At 38.4% G+C, this 19817-nt stretch overlaps 1 non-coding gene across 1 annotated transcript; it reads left to right on the top strand.

The window, feature by feature from the left end:
• Window positions 1-1981: 1981 nt before the first annotated feature.
• LOC132539178 (small Cajal body-specific RNA 8) lies at window positions 1982-2105 on the top strand. The gene has a single exon (XR_009550474.1). It is a non-coding gene; the product is annotated as a small Cajal body-specific RNA 8 (non-coding RNA).
• Window positions 2106-19817: the final 17712 nt, after the last annotated feature.

The raw sequence follows: 19817 nt of genomic DNA on the forward strand, positions 1-19817 counted from the left end.
GGGTAGCTTGGAACGTTCCTACTTATGACCACAGAATGTAACCTCAGATCTACAGGGATGCAGAGGTCAGACAGGCTCCTAACTTGAATATGGGCCCCAGATCACATCAGAGCGATGGGGTTTACAATCAACAATATTTATACCCCTTTCCCATATTAGGGAGTCACTCTCTTCTCTGATTGGGCTTTCTGGTCCTTCTTCCAGCCATGACATCATCTCCCCAGACAATAACTTGGATCCACCTGCACATCAGATTTCAGGGTCAGGGAAAAACAAGCAAACAAATAAAAAAACAAAACAAAGAAAGAAAAAAAAACTATTATTGTCACAGGCCCTTTGAAATATAACTAAAATATGTCTACTAGCTATCTACAAAATGGAGGACCCCCCCCCCCCAATTCTTCATCTGCACTATTCCAGCCTTTAGATCCATGATTGGTCAACAATTTCTTTGGCTTTGTATTTTAGCTCTCTTTTCAGCCACCAGGTTCCAGATGCTAGCATGATGCCAACCAGACTTCCCTGGACAGACAACCCCACCAATGTGCCCTTGAGCTCTGCTTCCCCAGATCCCTTACCCACTAGGGAAAGAGAGAGGCAGGCTGGGAGTATGGATGGACCAGTCATGCCCATGTTCAGCAGGGAAGCAATTAACAGAAGCCAGACCTTCAACTTTCTGCATCCTACAATGACCTTGGGTCCATATTCCCAGAGGGTTAAAGAACAGGTAATCTATCAGAGAAGGGAATGGGATACAGAGTTCTGGTGGTGGGAACTGTGTGGAGTTGTACCCCTCTTATCCTATGGTTTAGTCAATGTTTCCATTTTCTAAATAAAAAAAAAAATAACCAAAAATTATCTGTATTGTTGTATTACTATTTTTTTTTATCCTGAAAGCCTGATGTGGTTTAGTAAATAAAGAATGGAAAGAAGTAATGATGTTACTGATTAGTACCTAGTTAGAGTACAGTTTGTAAAGTTGCTTACATTTTTTTGGAAGGAGATAACATTTTTGTCATAACAAGGTAAGAAATGAAATAACTTTTTGTATAATTACAGGTTTGAAGAAAAGTGATTAGATCCTAAAATTCTAGGTGGTCAAACGAACTAGCAGTTTGGAATATAATATGTTTTCATGAAAGTACAATTTAAAATGTGAAAATTTTGAGGATTAGAGTAAAGAAAACTATTCAGGAATAGTTAAATGTCTATGAAAAAGAGGATGTTTAGATTTTAACAATGTAACAGTATGATAGGTGGATAAATAAAAAGGTGCAGAGACACACAGAAGATAAGTTAGAAAAACAAACTTGATGAGAACATGTTTTGTTCTATTAAGCAACTGTACTTGCTTCCTTTTGTGCTTCAGCAAATGCCTTCAGAGAATGTCAAACCAAATGTTTTTGTTTTTGTTTTTTTTTTTGTTATGCTGAAAGAATTTGTTTCATAGTGCGAACATGTTAATGGATAACTTTCTGTTCACTGTGGATGCATTTTACAGGAAATCACAGAGAGTTCTCACTACTTGTTTAGGCTGCAAAAACATTTTTTCTTTTTTCGTGAGGCTATACAAACCTTCAGAATATAATACATTTTACTGATGATATTATTTTCGGTAAATATCAGTGATGTGGGTGGTTGATGTTTATCACATTTTAGACTAGACTTCACGAATGAATTCTGCAATGTGAATCTGCGTCTATTAATATCAAACAAAGAACAGGAGATTCTACTGTTCCCATTGTGCATACCAGTTATTTCTCCCAATAACAGATCTCAGGGACAAGGTACCACTAACTAAGCAGTTCTCTTTCCAAAGACAACAACAAATAAAGCAAGTTCTATTGTGGGGAGAGAAATGTCATGGGTTATCTTAAGAAATGGTACATATCAACTTCAAAGTATCTTTAATCTAGTTATATAAAATAACTGGGCTTTGGAAAAGACATACATTTGTCTTCTCATCAAAAACATTATCGCTTGGGAAGCTGATACATGAGTTGGGCTGAAATACTGCTCTGTCACTGCACCTCCCTGGAACAAACTGCCCTTCAATGACTAGGACAAATTGAGAGAAATCGTAATGGACAGAAGAAAAAATAAATAAATAAATAAATAAATAAATAAATAAATAAATAAAGAAAGAGAAAAGTGAAATTTTTTATTTTAAAATTACATATAAAAATGTTACTATGATGGATGGCTGACCAGACAGGTCACCTGAAAGGGTGTTTGCTTTGCCCTATACATGACCCAGGTCTGAGTCGAGCCCCTACCACACTTGGGAAAGCTTAGGTTATATAGTGTTTTCCCCTCTTGTTCCCTTCCTCTGTCTCTCTGTTTCTATGTGGGAAAAAAAATCGACTCAGAGCAGTGAAGGACTGGCCATGATAAAAGGATTATGAGAACATAGCAACACTCTGGAATCAAAGCTGGAGCCTCACTGGAGTAAGCCATGAACTCTACCACTGAGTCACCCCCAAAGCCCCCAGAAATTGTATTGGTAAATAGTCAAGTATATGAGCTGTATCACTAACATATTTGATTTGTCACAATTGGGTTCTAATGCATAGCAGTAAGGAAAGAGAAGAAGAAAAGAAAATTATTTCATCTAAAATTTTTATCTGACCAAATTGAAATAATGTGTCTTTCAGGATTTAGAAACTAGCAATTGGTTTATTAAACTATGTACACTATACCACTTTAGAATGAATGTAGCCTGAATTTGAAATTGACTCATAGAAAACTATCCCTAGTGTTTCTTTACAGTCCCTATTTTCTGCCAAATCTACACTGCTAATCTTGCTTAGAGAAGTTTCTGCTGCCCCAATAGGTGTTAACACATATTGTCCTCCCCACCCCACCCCACCTTTGTTGCTCTGCTAACACCCAGCTTATACTCAGGATCCACTTGCTTATGATTTTGCTCTCCTCCTGAAGTCATCCAGGATAGCAGTTGGAAGTAAAGATCTGTTTTTTTTAAAATTTATTATCTTTATTTATTGGATAGAAATCAAGAGGGTAGGGGGATATAGAAAGGGAGAGCTAGAGATAGAGAGACAGAGACATACAGCACTGTTCCACCATTTGCAGGTGGGGACCAGGGGCTGGAACCTGGGTCCTTGTGCATTGTGACATGTATGCTCAACCCAGTGTGCCACCCAGCCTCCTTGGAAGGAAAGATCTTTTATCTCTGAACTCCCAGCATGCTTCATCTGTATTTGTCAGAATATGGAATGAATTTGCCATGTTTTATAGTATTTTATAGATTTTATGGGGCATCTCATACTTTTAGTTATATATGTATATATTGTTGGAGGATTGATGGTTTATAGTAATACAGTTGTTGGTATATATGTAAAATTTCTTACTTTTCTATAAAACACTCTCACCCTCAGCCTAGATCCTTTTCCACCACCATGCACCAAGACCTGAAAACCCCTCTAATTGCCCCCACCCCACTAACAGCCTTTTACTTTGATGCAATACACCAAACCCAGTCCAAGTTCCACTTTGTGTTTCCCCTTCTGTTCTTATTTCTCAATATCTGTCTATGAGTGAGATCATCTCATATTAAACATTCTCTTTCTGGCTTATCTCACTTAACATGGTTCCTTCTGGCTCCATTCAAGATGAGGTAAAGAAGGTGAATTCATCAATCTTAATAGCTGAGAAGTATTCCATTGTGTCTATATACCACACCTTATGACAAGTGTCTGATCTCTGTCATCTGATCATCCCCAAAGTCACATAGAAATCACATGGAGTGGAAACTCAATTAATGATTACTAAATTGGTAACAGCCACACATGTTATCAAGAATAATTATAAAGGAGGGAGAAAAAATTTTCCCCATATTTCTGAGTTCTTCTCAGGATGACTACTAATCAAATTAACAATAGAGAGATAAGTAAGAGGAAAAAAATGACTACATGTATATCGTAAATCAGCAGAGAAAATAGTGTCCCAAGGTCAGTGAGGAGAAACAGGTGTATATAGCCTACATGAAGGAATGGAGAGTGATCTGGGACTTGGAAGGTTGGCAGTGCAGTATAGAGAGCACTCACATAATAAAGACTATCTGTTCCTGATTAGACCTCTTCTCTGTTTTATATGTGGATTTACTGATAGAATAGCTATTTCTAGTAATAATCTTAACTCTAGGAAAGACCCCTATTCTCATTCTTGTAAGGATTTATGGGAGTAGTGAAATTTTGTTAAGAGGCTTTAGGCTTTGATTAGCCGCAACTTAAGAAAATTCATTTGCCAATGGGACACATACATCTGGGATTGGTCCATTCTGAATATCTTGGGAAGATCTATCCTTTAAAGAAAATATCTAAATATGTAAATTACTTGTCCAAGACAAGTCATTGGCTCTTGGTTGGTTAATAAGAAAATACAAAAAAAAAAAAAAAAAAAACAAGAATGTTAAAGTCATCCAATGCACTTTGCTGCCAGCAGATGTGGTGATGCCTAAGGAAGCAGATCTGGAATTATAAATAGAATCCAAAGCCACTAGGGGACTGGAGCTTATGCACATCTGCCACCCTGACTGTCCTATTGCCTGGCTTTACAATCACTTTCACCAACCCCATCAAACTAACACCCTAACCTGCAATTTATGGTGTCTGGATTACTGATATCAATCTACTCATAGACATGAACAAATACCAGAGACTGTGACTTCAAGAAGACAATCCACTGTAGGTAACACTAAATGCATGATTTTCTTTCCCCTTTTTAAATTGTTTAGATTACCTGTGGGGAAGTGGGGCAGCTCTGCACATATAAGTTATATTCCCCCCACATTGTGGGGCAATTACATACCTTGCCCTTATGGTGACTTCTTTTTTCCCTGCCACAAGGGGTTAGTGCCAGCACTACATATCCGCTCCTAGTGGACATTTTTCCTTTTTGTTAAATTTACTTTTCTATTTTTTAATGAGGTAGGAGAGAAACTGGGGAGGTATATATATATAGATAGATAGATAGATAGATAGATAGAGAGAGAGAGAGAGAGAGAGAGAGAGAAGACAGACAGTCAGTCAGTCACTTGCAGACATACTTCATCACTTGTGAAGCACCCCCCCTGCAGGTGGGGAGTAGGGATCCAACCATTGTCCTTGCACATGTAACAGTAGCACTTAACCACTTAACTAAGAGAGTCACTGCCTGCCCCTCTGCCTCCCATGATGACTCCTAATGACTCAAATGAAAGTTCGTATTCTTTTTTAAAAATATCTTTATTTATTGATTAGATAAAGACAGCTAGATGTGGAGAGAGAAAGAGGAGATAGAAAGACAGACAAAGAGACATTTTTCAGCACTGCTTCATCACTCCAAAAGCTTTCCTTCTGTAAGTGGGGACTGGAGGCTTGAACCCAGGTCCTTGTGTATTGTAACATGTGCACTCAACCAGGAGCACCATCACCCAGACCCTGAAACTTTGTAGTTGCATGAAGATAAAGCTCTAGTCTTTGTTTATTTTCCACAGAGGAAAAAAATAAAGACTGCTTAAGCATCTTCACCCAGAATGATAAGATCACATGCTCTCTAAATGCTCTGAAAACATTACTAGTATATGATTGATATAGCCTGGAACAGTAAAGATATTGAAGCAATTTTAGAAAATAATAGTTATCAAAACTTTTAATTTTAATAGTATTTATCACTATTAATTTTAATAGCATTTAAAACTCCAGACATAAAATGTGAACTCCAGCTACAGAAAGGAAATTTAAATATATATATATATAATGGATAATAGAGAGATCACCCAAAAAATAATAAAATTTGAAATATCTTGGGTGAAAATTGAGATAGCTGCATTAAAATAATCTAACAGCAGAGCTGCTCCAGGGATAGTCTCCTTTCAAACTTGGGAAACATTTTCTCACAGTAAAATAGATCCCTTAATTGCCAGAAGATAACAATAATTACGAATATTCAAAGCTTATGTTACTAACAATGACTGTTCACTTGAATGGAATCAAGGCCAACAAGATGCTCTCCTGGGATTTGTTCTTTTCTCTTTGGATACAATCAGACTCTTTTGAGTCATGTTGTATATACCTGGTGCATGACATTTCATCCAAGTTTCAATGTAACAGAATGAGCTCTTGCCCACTTATTTATAGGCAGAGAAAAAGAAATCACTGAATTTCAAGGAACTGATGAATGTTGAAAAGGAGTGGAATGTATATAATCTTTTCTTGGAAAGCTGGTTCATACAGCTAAGAGTTCACCGCTCCCCTACACTCCAGAATAGGGTCAGAACCCTGATTGACCTGTGCTAGTGGTCTTTCACCAGAACAAACAGTAGCCTGGTATTCACAACCCATGAACACAGGTATAACACAAGAGATACACTGTTTCAGCTTTCTGCTTCAGCTCTGCATGGACTTTCTCATAGCCATTGCATCTAGAAATCATCTTTGGAGCTAAAATTATTGAGAAGCACCCTTCTGACATTTCATCTATTATATTTTATGTGGCAATACATTTTCATAATCCACTGTCATCTGACAATCTTAAAAGCCATTTAGCTTTAGTGCATTAGAAAAGCTAAGGAGATGAAAACAAAGAAGAGGAGTCAGAGGAAAGCAGATGCAGAGTCACACCTCTTAATCTTTTTTCTTTTTTAAAATTTATTTTAAAGAGAGAAAGAGAGCGAGAGTCAGAGAGAGATAGACACCCCAGAGCACTGCTCAGTGGTGGTGCAGGGAACTGATTCTGGGACTTCAGAGCTTCAGACATGAGAGTCTTTTCCATAAGCATTATGATCTTTCCCCCACTCTTAATGTTTTTTCTCCAGTGAACCTATGGAATCCTTTCCTCCAGAATGAAGTGATATTAGCATATATTTCCAGACAGAACTCAAGGAAGGAAAGAGTTCTATAATGAAAGATGCAATCAGCCAATCAGTACAGAGATCAAATAAACCAAAGAGAATTAAATAGTCACTGAATTTTATAAGTGGTTAATCACTGAAAATCTTTGCCAAAGTATTTTAAGTGTATTTGGTAGGTAAAGAGAACAACATTTTTTAGTATGAGGATGAGGTGTGAAATGGTACCCTGAAGACAACAGATTTATAAACCAACATTGCCACAATCTTTTAAAACCTCATTTAGTGAATTAAAGGAGTGTTAAAAAATTTGTACTTTAAAAAAATCAACAAATAGCATTAAAATACAAAAGAATAAACACATTTAATTACAAAACATATATGCAAAGAACACTTCAGATGGTGCCTTTTCAAGCAAAGTTACAGATCTTAGGTATAGGCTAGGGCCTATGGGACTGGGTACATGTACATATGTATCCAGAGGTTAGGGGCAACTGTATATTTCAGAATGTATATCATTAATGGACCTCTGTGATTAAACTTTTTAGCTCGGCAATCTAGTAGAAAGGTCTAAGGAATTTTTCTTTTTCTCTTTTTTAAACAAAATTAAAAAAATCTTTATTTATTTATTGGATATAGACAGTCAGAAATAGAGAAGGGAGGGGGAGATAGAGACAGCTGAAGCACTGCTAACTATGAGTAGATATAGGCCCTGGGTCAGATCAATGTAGTAAATATTTAAGTGTATTAATATATTTTCAAATTTAGGAGCTCTCTGCCATAATCCAATGTTCTAGTTCTATTCTCAACTCTGACAATATCTTCCCAGACCGAATGTGTGTGTCTGTATATATATATACATATATATATATATATATATATATTGCTTTTTAAGTTTGCTTTCTTTCTTTTTTTTTAGTCCACCTGCAGGTTAACTATCAAAGTCCAGCAAAAATACCACTGTCATGGACCCTTAGGAACATACATATTTTTTTATTAGTGATTTAATTATGAGTGACAAGATTGTTGTATAAGATGGGTATAAGGTGATGAAGTAACCAGGTTACCCTTGCGTTTTACTGCATTTTCTCATTTGGTGATTCTAATAAAGGTTGTCATAGAGACAACCTTTATTAGAAGACAAAAGCCTTCCTCTTGCAGGTGGGGACCAGGGGCTTGAACCGGATTCTTGTATACTATAACATATATGTGTGCTCAGCAGGGTGCTCCACTGCCCACTCCTAGCATTGTCTTTTCTTCTCACCTCTCCTTCCTTTCTTCCTTCCTTCTTCCTTCCTTCCTTCCTTCCTTCCTTTCTTTTTTCAGAAGTCAAGTGTTATCCCCACACCTCCATTTATAAAACAATACAATAATTTAAAAATAAAAACACTTCAAAGTCTCTTTGCATAACAATTATGCTATCTAATCCCACCTTGCATTTTCAATCTAGGTAAATTTCAGGTTCAGATGGCCTCAGATTCTAATTTCATAATTTTTCTTTGAAAGGAAACAGAAGCAAATGATGCATTTTCAACATGTTTGATAAATATGTTTCAGCCCCACAGCAATATACAAACAGAAGCAGACCACACAAAACAGCAAAATTTCAACCCAAGGAAGAAACCCAAAAATTCAAATCACAGGCTTTGCCATCCATGAAAAACCAAGACTCCACCAAATGACTATCAACTTCTGTATTTTTACTTTCATTTCAACTTAGGGCAAACTAGAAAAGCCAGTTATGCTCCCCAAAGTAACCAGATCAAACTGTTCTGCTTCTAGCTGGTTTGTTTCTACCATCTCCATATTAATATTCAGACATACCAATGGCCTCCTCTTATTGTCAATGCAACTTCTTCATTCCCCTGCCAACCTCTGCATTTTTCCAAACACAACTGATGGTGGTTGACTTCCCTGCTATAACAAGTTCTCAGTACATAGGCTCTGCTCTCTGCAGGCCAGTCTTTATTTTCACAAGCCCATCCTTAAGACTTAAGAGTTTTTCTTTTTCAATCTTTCTTTTTATTTATTTATATTCCCTTTTTATTTCATATTTTTTCTTCCTTCTTTTCTTTTTCACTGTAGAGGATGACAAAGAGGTAGAGAAGGAGAGGGAGAAAGAGAAGCACCTGCAGTCCTGTTCCACCACATGTGAGTTTACCCCTCACCTCCGCAGGTGGGATTTGGGAACCTGAACCCAGCTTTCCATACATGGTAACATGTGAGCTCTTCAGGGAGTCACCACCTGCCCAAAAGGTTAGTTTCTGAAGAAAAAAAAAGTAAAGAAAGGAGGGAAAGAGGGAGTCGGGCGGTAGGGTTAAGTGCAGATGGCGCAAAGCATAACGACCATGTAAGGATCCTGGTTTGAGCCCCCCAGCTCCCCACCTGCAGGGGAGTCACTTCACAAGTGGTGAAGCAGGTCTGCAGGTGTCTATCTTTCTCTCTTCCTCTCTGTCTTCCCCTTCTCTTTCCATTCCTCTCTGTCCTATCCACGACCGAAGACAACAGTAATAACTACAACAATAAAACAAGGGTAACAAAAAGAATAAAAAGAAAGGATGGGAAGAAGGAAAAGCAGAAGAAGGGAGAAAGAAGAAGAGAATCTGTGTTCTCCAAAGCACATAATAGTTAATATGATAAAAATAAAAGACAAATAAATCTGAAGGTTGCTAGAGAAAAAGCAAAAAGTTACCTATAAAGGAAATCCCATAAGAATGTCAGCTGACAAACTTCTCCACTCAAACTCTAAAAGCCAGAAGAGAATGGCAAGATATCTATCGAGCCCTGAATGATAAAGGTTTCAACCAAGGATAATATATCCCACTAGACTTTCATTCAAATTAGATGGAGGAATCAGAACTGTCTCAGACAGACAACAGTTAAAGGAGACAACCATCAGCAAGACTGCCTTGAAATAGGTTCTAAAAGACCTCTTATAAACAATAAAATCACCATAATACTTGCCATATATCAGAGCAAAAAGAATTGTTCAATAATGGCACTACAATACATTAAATCCATAATATCAATAAATGTCAATTGATTAAATTCACCCATTAAAAGGCACAGAGTGGAAATCAGAAAACAAAACCCAACCATATGCTGCTTGCAAGAATCCCACCTGACCCAACAAGACAAACACAGACTTAAAGGGAAAGGATGGAAAACTATCATACAGGCTAATGGAAAACAAAAAAGGGGCAGGAACAGCCATTCTCATCTCTGACACCATAGACTTTAAATTAAATAAAGTAATAAAAGATAGGCAAGGTACATAATGATTAGAGTATCAATCAACCAAGAATATTTAACAATTATTAACATCTATGCACCCAATGAGGGACCATCTAAATACATCAAGCACCTACTGAAAGAACTACAAAAATACATCAATAGTAATATAGTAACAGTGGGAGACTTCAACACTCCAGTCTCACACTTACACAGATCAGCAAAGCAGAGAATCAACAAAGAAATAAGAGAATTAAATGAAGAGATGGGCAGACTAGACCTTCTGGACATTTTCAGAGTCCTTCACCCCCCAAAATTGGAATACATATTTTTTCAAATCCACACAGCACATCCTCAAGGATAGACCACATGCTAGGCCACATAGACAGCATCAACAAATTCAAGAGGATTGAAATCATCCCAAGTATCTTCTCAGATGACAGTGGAGTACAGCTAACATTCAACAACAAACAGAAAATTACTAAAAGTCACAGAAATTGGAAACTCAACAACATACTGCTTAAGAACTGCTGGGTCAGAGAAACACTCAAGAAAGAAATCCAAATGTTCCTGAAAACAAATGAAAATGAAGACACAAGTTATCAGAATATTTGGGATACAGCTAAAACAGTACTGAGAGAGAAACTCATAGCCATACAATCACATATTAGAGAACAAGAAAAAACTCAAATAAATGACCTAACTGCATGCCTTAAGAACATAGAGGAAGAACAAAGGGAACCTAAAGCAACCAGAAGGACAGAAATCACTAAAATTAGAGCAGAAACATACAACATTGAAAATAACAGAACCATACAAAAGATTAATGAAGCCAAATGTTGGTTCTTTGAAAAATTAAACAAGATTGACAAACCCCTAGCCAGACTCACTAAAAAAAAAAAAGTGAGAAGACCCAAATAAATAGAATTTTAAACAATAGAGGATATATCACAACTGACACCACAGAAATCCTAAAAATCATGAGAGACTTCTAAGAAGAACTATACACCACCAAGCTTGAGAATCTGGAAGAATTCCTGGAAACATATACCCTTCCAAAACTGAACCAAGAAGAACTACAAAAGCTAAATATACAAATCACAGACAAAGAAATCGAAACAGTTATTAAGAATCTTCCCAACAACAAAAGTCGTGGACCAGATGGCTTCACAAACGAATTCTACAAAACTTTCAGGAAACAGCTAATACCTAAACTTCGAAAGCTCTTCCACAAGACTGAAGAAACAGGAACACTCCCTTCCACCTTCTATGAAGCCAACATCACCCTGATAACAAAAGCAGATAGGGACACAACAAAAAAGGAAAACTACAGACCAAAATCTCTGATGAAGATAAATGCCAAAATATAAAACAAGATCCTGGCCAACCAGATACAGCAGTATATCAGAATGATTGTTCATCACGACGAAGTGGGATTTATCACAGGCATGCAATGCTGGTTCAGCATATGTAAGTCAATCAATGTCATTCACCACAACAATAAAAGCAAAGCCAAACACCATATAATTATCTCAATAGATGCAGAGAAAGCCTCTGACAAAATCCAACACCCATTCATGCTCAAAACACTACAGAAAATGGGAATAGATGGGAAATTCCTCAAGGGTGTAGAGTCCATATATAGCACACCTAAAGCCAACATCATACTCAACAGACAGAAGCTGAAAGCATTCACCCTCAGATCCGGGACTAGACAGTGCTGTCCATTGCCACCATTACTCTAAACTTATATTGGAAGTTCTTGCCATAGCAATCAGGCAACAGAAAGAAATCAAAGGAATACAGATGGGAAGGGAAGAAGTCAAGCTCTCACTATCTGCAGACGATATGAGAGTATTCATAGAAAAACCTAAAGAATCCAGCAAAAAAAAAAAAAAAAAACTACTGGAAGTTATTAGGCAATATAGCAAGGTGTCAGGCTACAAAATCAATGTACAAAAATCAGTGGCATTTTTTTATGCAAACAATAAATCCGAAGAAGAAGATATCCAGAAATTACTCCCATTCACTATTGCAGCAAAATCAATAAAATACTAAGGAATAAGCCTGACCAAAGAAGTGAAAGATATGTATACTGAAACTATGACTCACTATTCAAGGAAACAGAAAATGATACCAAGAAATGGAAGGACATCCCATGCTCATGGATTGGAAGAATTAATATCATCAAAATGGGTATTCTCCCCAGAGCCATATACGAATTTAATGCAATACCCATTAAAGTTTCACCAAGCTTCTTTAAGAGAATAGAACATAAACTGCAATCATTTATCTGGAACCAGAAAATGCTTATAATTGCTTTATTGAGGAAAAGGCCATTTTTTATAGGCAGGGGGTAGAGGCAGGGATGGAAAGGTAGGCTGAGATGAGGTTAGAGGTGGTGTGAGGTGGCGTCACCGTTGGTGGGGCCTATGCTCTTTACGCATCATAAGTTAGAGGGCAGAGGTGAATTCAGGCAAGGCCTACAGGAAATGCTGTGTCACTCTGAGGAAATTAGTGACCATCAGCAAAACTCGAGCCAGGCTTATGGAATGTCTGCTGGGCCTAGATCGGGGCCAAGCAGACCCCACGATAGAGCATATGTTCACATGTATCCATAAACTAGGGCAAAACATTTACCTGAAAGCAAAAGTACACAATAGTCTGCAGTGATCAGTATAAAGTTCCTAATGAAATAGTATTTAATTAGACTTAGATACCCTCCTCAACTACATCCTATTACAGTTCTCTCACTCACTCCAAAGCTAACCTTAGCAAAAAAAGGACTGCAAAGGCTAAATAAGAGCAAGAGACTGGCATACTTTAATGATGACTCTTTAGTCAATATCATTGCACCCCATCAGCTGGGGCCCTAGTCAGGGAGTCCTGAGATTCCCAAACAGACATGGTGGGCCTAGACTTTGAATAAATCCCTCTCTCCATTGTTACAGGTCATCTCTATCAGGAACAACAAAAAAGACCCCTTACTTAGCCCCCAAAGGAACTTGCCCTCAACTTGGATCAACAATGGTAGAGAATATTGTCCATCCTCTGAAGGAAGGATGGACAGCATACTCTATGCTACACCTGAAGAAGATGGGTCCTCAGAATGTGAGCTCAGATCTACAGGGATGCAGAGGTCACATAGGATCCTAAGCTGAATGTGGGACCCAGAGCAAATCAAATAGATGGGGTTTACAGTCAACAATATTTATACACCTTCCCCATATTAGGGAGCTACTCTCTTCCCTAATCCAGCTTTCTGTCCCTTTTCCAGCTATGACATCACCTCCCCAGACAATCACTTGGATCCACATGATATCAGATTTCAGGATCAGAGGGAAAAAAAAAAAAACTAGTATAGCTATAGGCCCTTTGGAATATAATTAAAATATGCCTAATAGCTATCTACAAAATGGAGGACCCCCTGACACTTCATCTGCACTATTCCAGCCTTTAGGTCCATGATTGGTCAACAATTTGTTTGGTTTTGTATGTTAACTCTCTTTTCAACCACCAGGTTCCAGATGCTACCATGATGCCGACCAGACTTCCCTGCACAGGGGAACCCACCCACCAATGTGTCCTGGAGCTCCCCTGTCCCAGATTCCCACCCTACTAGGGAAAGAGAGAGGCAGGCTGGAAGCATGGATTGACTGGTCAACACCCATGTTCAGTGGGGAAGCAATTACAGAAGCCAGACCTTCTACCTTCTCTATCCCACAATGATGTTGGGTCCATACTCCCAGAGGGATAAAGAATTGGAAAGGTACCAGGGGAAGGGATAGAATATGGAGATCTGGTGGTGGCAATTTTGTGGAGTTGTACCCCTCTTTTCCTATGGTTTTGTTAATGTCTCCTTTTGAAAATAATAATAATAATAAATAATAATAATAATAAAAGAATGTCAGTTTATTTCTCAACAGAAACTCTAAATATTAGAAAGGACTGGTAGGATATATTTAAAGTTCTGAGTGGGAAAGTTCCCCACCCAAGAACACTTTATCCTGATTGGTTATCCATGAGGTTTTAAAGTAGGTGTGAAGAGCTTTATAGGTAAGCAACAGGAATTCACCATCCCACTAGGTAAGACCTATAAAAAATACTCATTTGAAGGGACTCATTTGAAGTGAAAATATAGAATGTTTTCATCAATAACAAAGGAAGACAAAGCAGGAAAATAAGCAAAATCCATATAAAACTATGAATTTAGACAGCAGAAATGTGGTTAACAAAGGGTAAAGGTTGGGGGGGTCATGGTGTGTGTGTGTGTGTGTGTGTGTGTGTGTGTGTATTGGTAGTGATTCAGCGAAAGGATACTGGTCTTTGGTGTTGGTGGTGGGATAATGCATTTTGAGAAGGCAACAGATTGTACTGCTCTAACACTTGTAACTCAGGGTTACCTCAAGAACAAGTAAAAGCTTACTAAATTTAAAAAAAAAAGGAAAATTCATCTTCCCCTTTTTACAGGCTGATTTATAGTAGTAGTAACATTTTCACATCTATCTGCAAGCCCAATATCTCCTTGGAAAAAAAATAATAGGGATTGTTAGTTGAGAAATAAGACTCCATCTTTGAAACTAGGTCTTGAGAGCATTGGAGGAAACATTCAGGTTTCATCTGCCTGCTCATTCATTTGGATTAAGGGAAAATTTCAAAGTCTCCCAATCACCAGCACCTTTTGGTGAGGTATATATGTTTTTTTCTGACTCTGAATAAAAGAGGATTTCATGTTTCTTGCTTCACAGAACAACAACAACAAAAACCTTGAGCATTAATCCTTGTTAAGGATATAAGGTTCTAGAGATGTTTTGTTATCTATTTTGTTTCTTTTCTAAATGTTTTGATGCTATAATGCTTTCTCACCCTTTTTTGGGTTATTTTAAAGATTTATAAGTTTTTCACATTCAATGTGTGGGTGTGTACAAATGAGTCTAATGTGTGTCTGTTAATTTTCACACTGTTTTCTGCCGTGTTCCTGCTGGGCTGTGAAAATCAACTCAGGAAAAATATTATTACTGTTACCTGGGTATTAGAGTGATTATTAATTTCTTATTCTCTTCTAGAAAAAAAAGAAATAATTTAAATAAATTAATATACTTTTCATGGGATAGTTTTACTTTAGGATTACTGATTTAGCTTGTTGTACCCATTAAGTCTGTGCTTCAAATGATGCCAGGATGGATGGAGGTGGTTTGGGTATACTAATAAAAATGTCAAGTCCCACACTTGGAGAGACTGCATAACAGGGATTCCATGCAAGCACTCCCAGTTTTGATTTCCAGCACCACCATATGCTAGAACTGAGCACTGGTATGGTATAAATAAGTAAATAAATAAACAAATATCCATACATATAAATCTTCCTAAGAGGACAGACTGATTTTACTTTAAGATTTGAAGACATCTTTTATTCTTTCTAATGTTCTACTTTTATAACAGTTACAAAAATTGATTTAGCCAGTTTCTCAAATGTATACTATGATGTCTGGGAGGATGAAATAAACAACAAAGATACTGAATTTACACATCAGGTTAGTTCAGGGAGTTCAATACCGAGTGAAGGAAATGCTATAGACTTCTAACTTTCCAGTGACTTTTCTCTAGAAATGTGACAAACTGTTTTGACAGGTCCATATCTCCCCACCCCCAAGAAGACAGAATGAACAAACAAACACCACTAAATCTCTGTTTCAGTGAAATCAGGATCTTCACTCCCTTGATAATCTTTGGAAGAAACACTATATACAATTGGCCAAGAGATATATTGGTAAAAAATATTTATCAACTACAGGACAGTTCCTGTTCCTATGGCAATCTTTATCAGAATCACCAAATTCAGTAAAACTCAAGATTAACATAGACACCACAAAATCCCACTAACTTGAGCCCAGACCCCATAAACCCAGTATCAATTTGAGTACAACAAATGAGACTCAATTCTTTAACAGCTGGGAGAATGTCTAAGTTCTCATCAATTAAAATCAAAGACGACAAAAGCTGGGAAAGGGCAAAAAAACTGGCTCACTTAATGGGCTTTTGGTCAACCAGGTCACCTGGGGTTTTAGTCAGGGGATCCTTGGATTCCTGCATTGATATGATGGGCCTAGACTTCTGATAGATCCCTCTCTCCACCATAACTGGTGACTTCCATCAGGAGCATCATCATAAACCCTCTGTGGGCTTCTCCAGGGCCCTGCCCTCACTATAAAGTAGCAATGGCAAGGATTGCCCCACTCTCCAAATGAAGGCTGGGTCAACCTACTCTGCCATTCAAGGTCCTAAAATGAGTGAACCTTGAATGGTCCCAGCTGTTAGCATGGACTACAAGCTCAGAAGGACAAGGACTCAGAGATTATACAGGTCCTGTGCTAAATATGAATATATATGGCCACTAGGTCAGGTTAATGGAATAAACAGTTCATTCTATTTACAGATTTTCTTCAAGTCTGGGAGACACTCCAAATTTCTAGCCCTATTCTCAACTCTGACACCATCTTCCCAGACAGTATTTTCATTTGCCTCCATTTTAGATACCAAACTCAAGCAAAAACTACAAATGTCATGGGCCCCTAGGAACATAACTAAAATAAACTTCCTTGATTCGTTCAACCCTAAGATTCCTATTCTTATCTCCTCTATTGCTGCTCTTTGGTTCTTGTTCATTAATCACTTTGTCCTGCTTTATATCTTAATGTATTTCAGCCACCAAGTTGCAGATGCTATCATTATTTCATCCTGAACACCCTGGACAAATAACATCACCAATGTGTCTTCTCCAGGGCCCTATCACCTACTGAAAAAGATAGAGATAGGCTAGTGGTATGGATCAATATGACAATGCCTATGGCCAAGAGAGAAGCAATTACAGAAATCAGAACTCCCACTTTCTACACCACAAAGAGAATTTTGGTCCATACTCCCAGAGAAAGAGTAATGACAGAGAAAGATGATGAGAACTCCAACTCCATCAGGACCTGGAGGGAGAAGAGGAAAAAAGAAAGAACATTTGGAAATATAATAGGTGTAGATGTGACTGAAAAAGGAATATAAGGGGGAAAAGGTGTCATAAATATACATAAATATAGACAGATAATTATAGAAATAATAAGTCAACCCACATCTGTGACCTTGTGAGCACTACGGCAGTTTCCAATGGAGGGAATGGGGATACAGGACTCTAGTGGTGGGAATGATACTCTTGTTATCTCATTTTTGTAGATCAATATTAAGTCACTAATTTTTTTTTGAAAAAAGAAAACAAGATGGATCAAAACAAGGGAAGATGAAATGGTTATTTCTGTCAGTTATTACCAGTTGCAACCTCTGGTTCTCCTAAGAGGTAGTGGCCTGAGCCAGTCCAGACCAGCAAATGAGCAACAGCTGTTTCACCTTCTCCAACTGACTGAAGAACTTTGAAAATAATATTGAGCATGCATGAGGACCCAGCAATGCACTGAATGCCACTTCCAGTTGGCAGTATTTCAGTTGGCAGTATTTCAGTGTCCTTTAGTCTTTAGCTCAATTCATTTCACAGTACTTCACTTTTTATTTTATTTTATTTTACTTATAAAAAGGAAACACTAACAAAACCATTGCCGGGATAGCCTGAGGGTGCTTCTTCCCAAGCAAGTGCTCTCTGGGTTGGAGAGAGCTCAACTGGAGCCAACCGAGGCTGCTGCATGGGAGAGGGATCAGGAACTCAGGAACTCATGCCGCACTAAAGTCGCAGGAGATACACTCTGGAACACTAGGAGCTGGAAAGAAATTCCAAGTGATTTTACTCAGAAAAGCAGCTTGTATATATACTAGCCAAGTAGGGTGGAAACAGGGTGTGATGTAGAGAGGGTGGAGCGAAAAAAGAGATTGGTGAAAAATCAGGGTGTGACAAGGATAGGGGGCAGAGCAGGTGAGAATTCTACCACTGAAACACCAACGCCCTGGAGGGAGGGTGGTGCTTAGTTAACAGTGGTTTATGTAAATAGACCACAGCTTTGAGTGGGATCAAACCAATGCCATGCAGGCATGCTGGTGCTTAGTTAAGCAGGATTAGAGACAGAAGATTTAAGCCAGGGGAGCTGGCATACTACCCAACAAACCATAGGATAAGGGGTACAACTGCACAATTCCCACCACCAGAACTCTGTATCACATCCCCTCCCTTGATAGCTTTGCTATTCTTTAACCCTCTGGGAGTATGGACCCAAGGTCCTTGTAGGATGCAGAAGGTGGACGGTCTGGCTTCTGTACTTACTTCCCCGCTGAACATGGGCGTTGACAGGTCGCTGCATATTCCCAGCCTGCCTCTCTCTTTCCCTAGTGGGGCAGGGTTCTGGGGAATCGAAGCTCCAGGACATATAGGTAAGGTTGTCTGTCCAGGGAAGTCTGGTTGGCATCATGCTAGCATCTGGAACTTGGTGGCTGGAAAGAGTGTTAACATATAACGCCAAACAAACTGTTGACTAATCATGAACCTAAAGGCTGGAATAATGCAGATGAAGAGTTGGGGAGGTGTCTCTGTTTTGTATATAGACAGAAGGCATATTTTAGTTATATTCCAAAGGGCCTGTGGATATATTAGTTTTTTTTTCTTTTTTTCCCCTGATCCTGAAATCTGATATGTAGGTGTATCCTAATTATTGTCTGGGGAGATGATGTCATGGCTGGAAAAGGGCCTGAAAGCAGAATCAGGGAAGAGAGTAGCTCTCAAATGTGAGAAAGGTGTATACATACTGTTGACTGTAAACCCCATTGATTTGGTGTGATCTGGTACTCATATTCAGCTTAGGAGCCTATGTGACCTCTGCATCCCTGTAGATCTGAGCTCACAATCTGTGGTCACGAGTAGGAACTTTCCAAGCTGCCCCAATATCAGAACTCATTTTCCTCAGGTAGCATAGAGTATATTGTCCAGCCTCTCTTTGGAGGATGGAATATTCTTTACCATTGTGGGTCCAAGTTGAGGGCAAGGTCTTATGGGGGCCCACAAAGGGGTCTGTTTTGTTGTTCCTGATAGAGATGACTGTTAACAATGGAGAGAGGGATTCATTTGAGGTCTAGGCCCATCATGTCTGTTTGGGAATCTCAGGACTCCCTGACTGGGGCCCCAGCTGACGGGGTGGTCTGATAGTGACTAAAGAGTCATCATTAAAGTATGCCAGTTTCTTGCCCTTATTCAGCTTTTGCAGTCTTTGCTTTGATAAGGTTAGCTTTGGAGTGAGTTACTTCTATACATTAATCTTTTAAAAGCATTTTATTGGAGGGTTTATTGGTTTACAGCATAGTTGTTGACACAGAGGTACAATATCTCATCTCTCTGTGATGTCTGCAAAATCCTGTCTTCCTGGACCTGTCCTTTTCAGCACCATCTATGAGGGCAACAATGACCTCTCTACCTGATCCTTTTACCCTATTCCCCAGTCTTTTGTTTTGGTGCAATACACTACATCCAGTCCATGTTTCACCTTGTGTTTTCCCTTTCTGTCCTTGTTTCTTAAGTTCCACATAAAAGGGACATCATGAGGCATTTGTTCTTACCTTTTTGGCTTATCTCATTTGACATTATTCCTTCAAGTTTTCCCATCCAGGTACTAACCATGCCTGACCCTGCTTAGCTTCCAATATCAGATGAGATTGGGCCTGTTGAGGGTGGTATGTCTGTAGACTCTTCCTTAAAATGCTATCCAAGATGAGGCAAAGGAGATTTTTTTTCCTCCAGGGTTATCCCTGGGGCTCA

The sequence above is a fragment of the Erinaceus europaeus genome, chromosome 6, assembly GCF_950295315.1.
Source record: "Erinaceus europaeus chromosome 6, mEriEur2.1, whole genome shotgun sequence".
NCBI classification, from domain to species: domain Eukaryota; kingdom Metazoa; phylum Chordata; class Mammalia; order Eulipotyphla; family Erinaceidae; genus Erinaceus; species Erinaceus europaeus.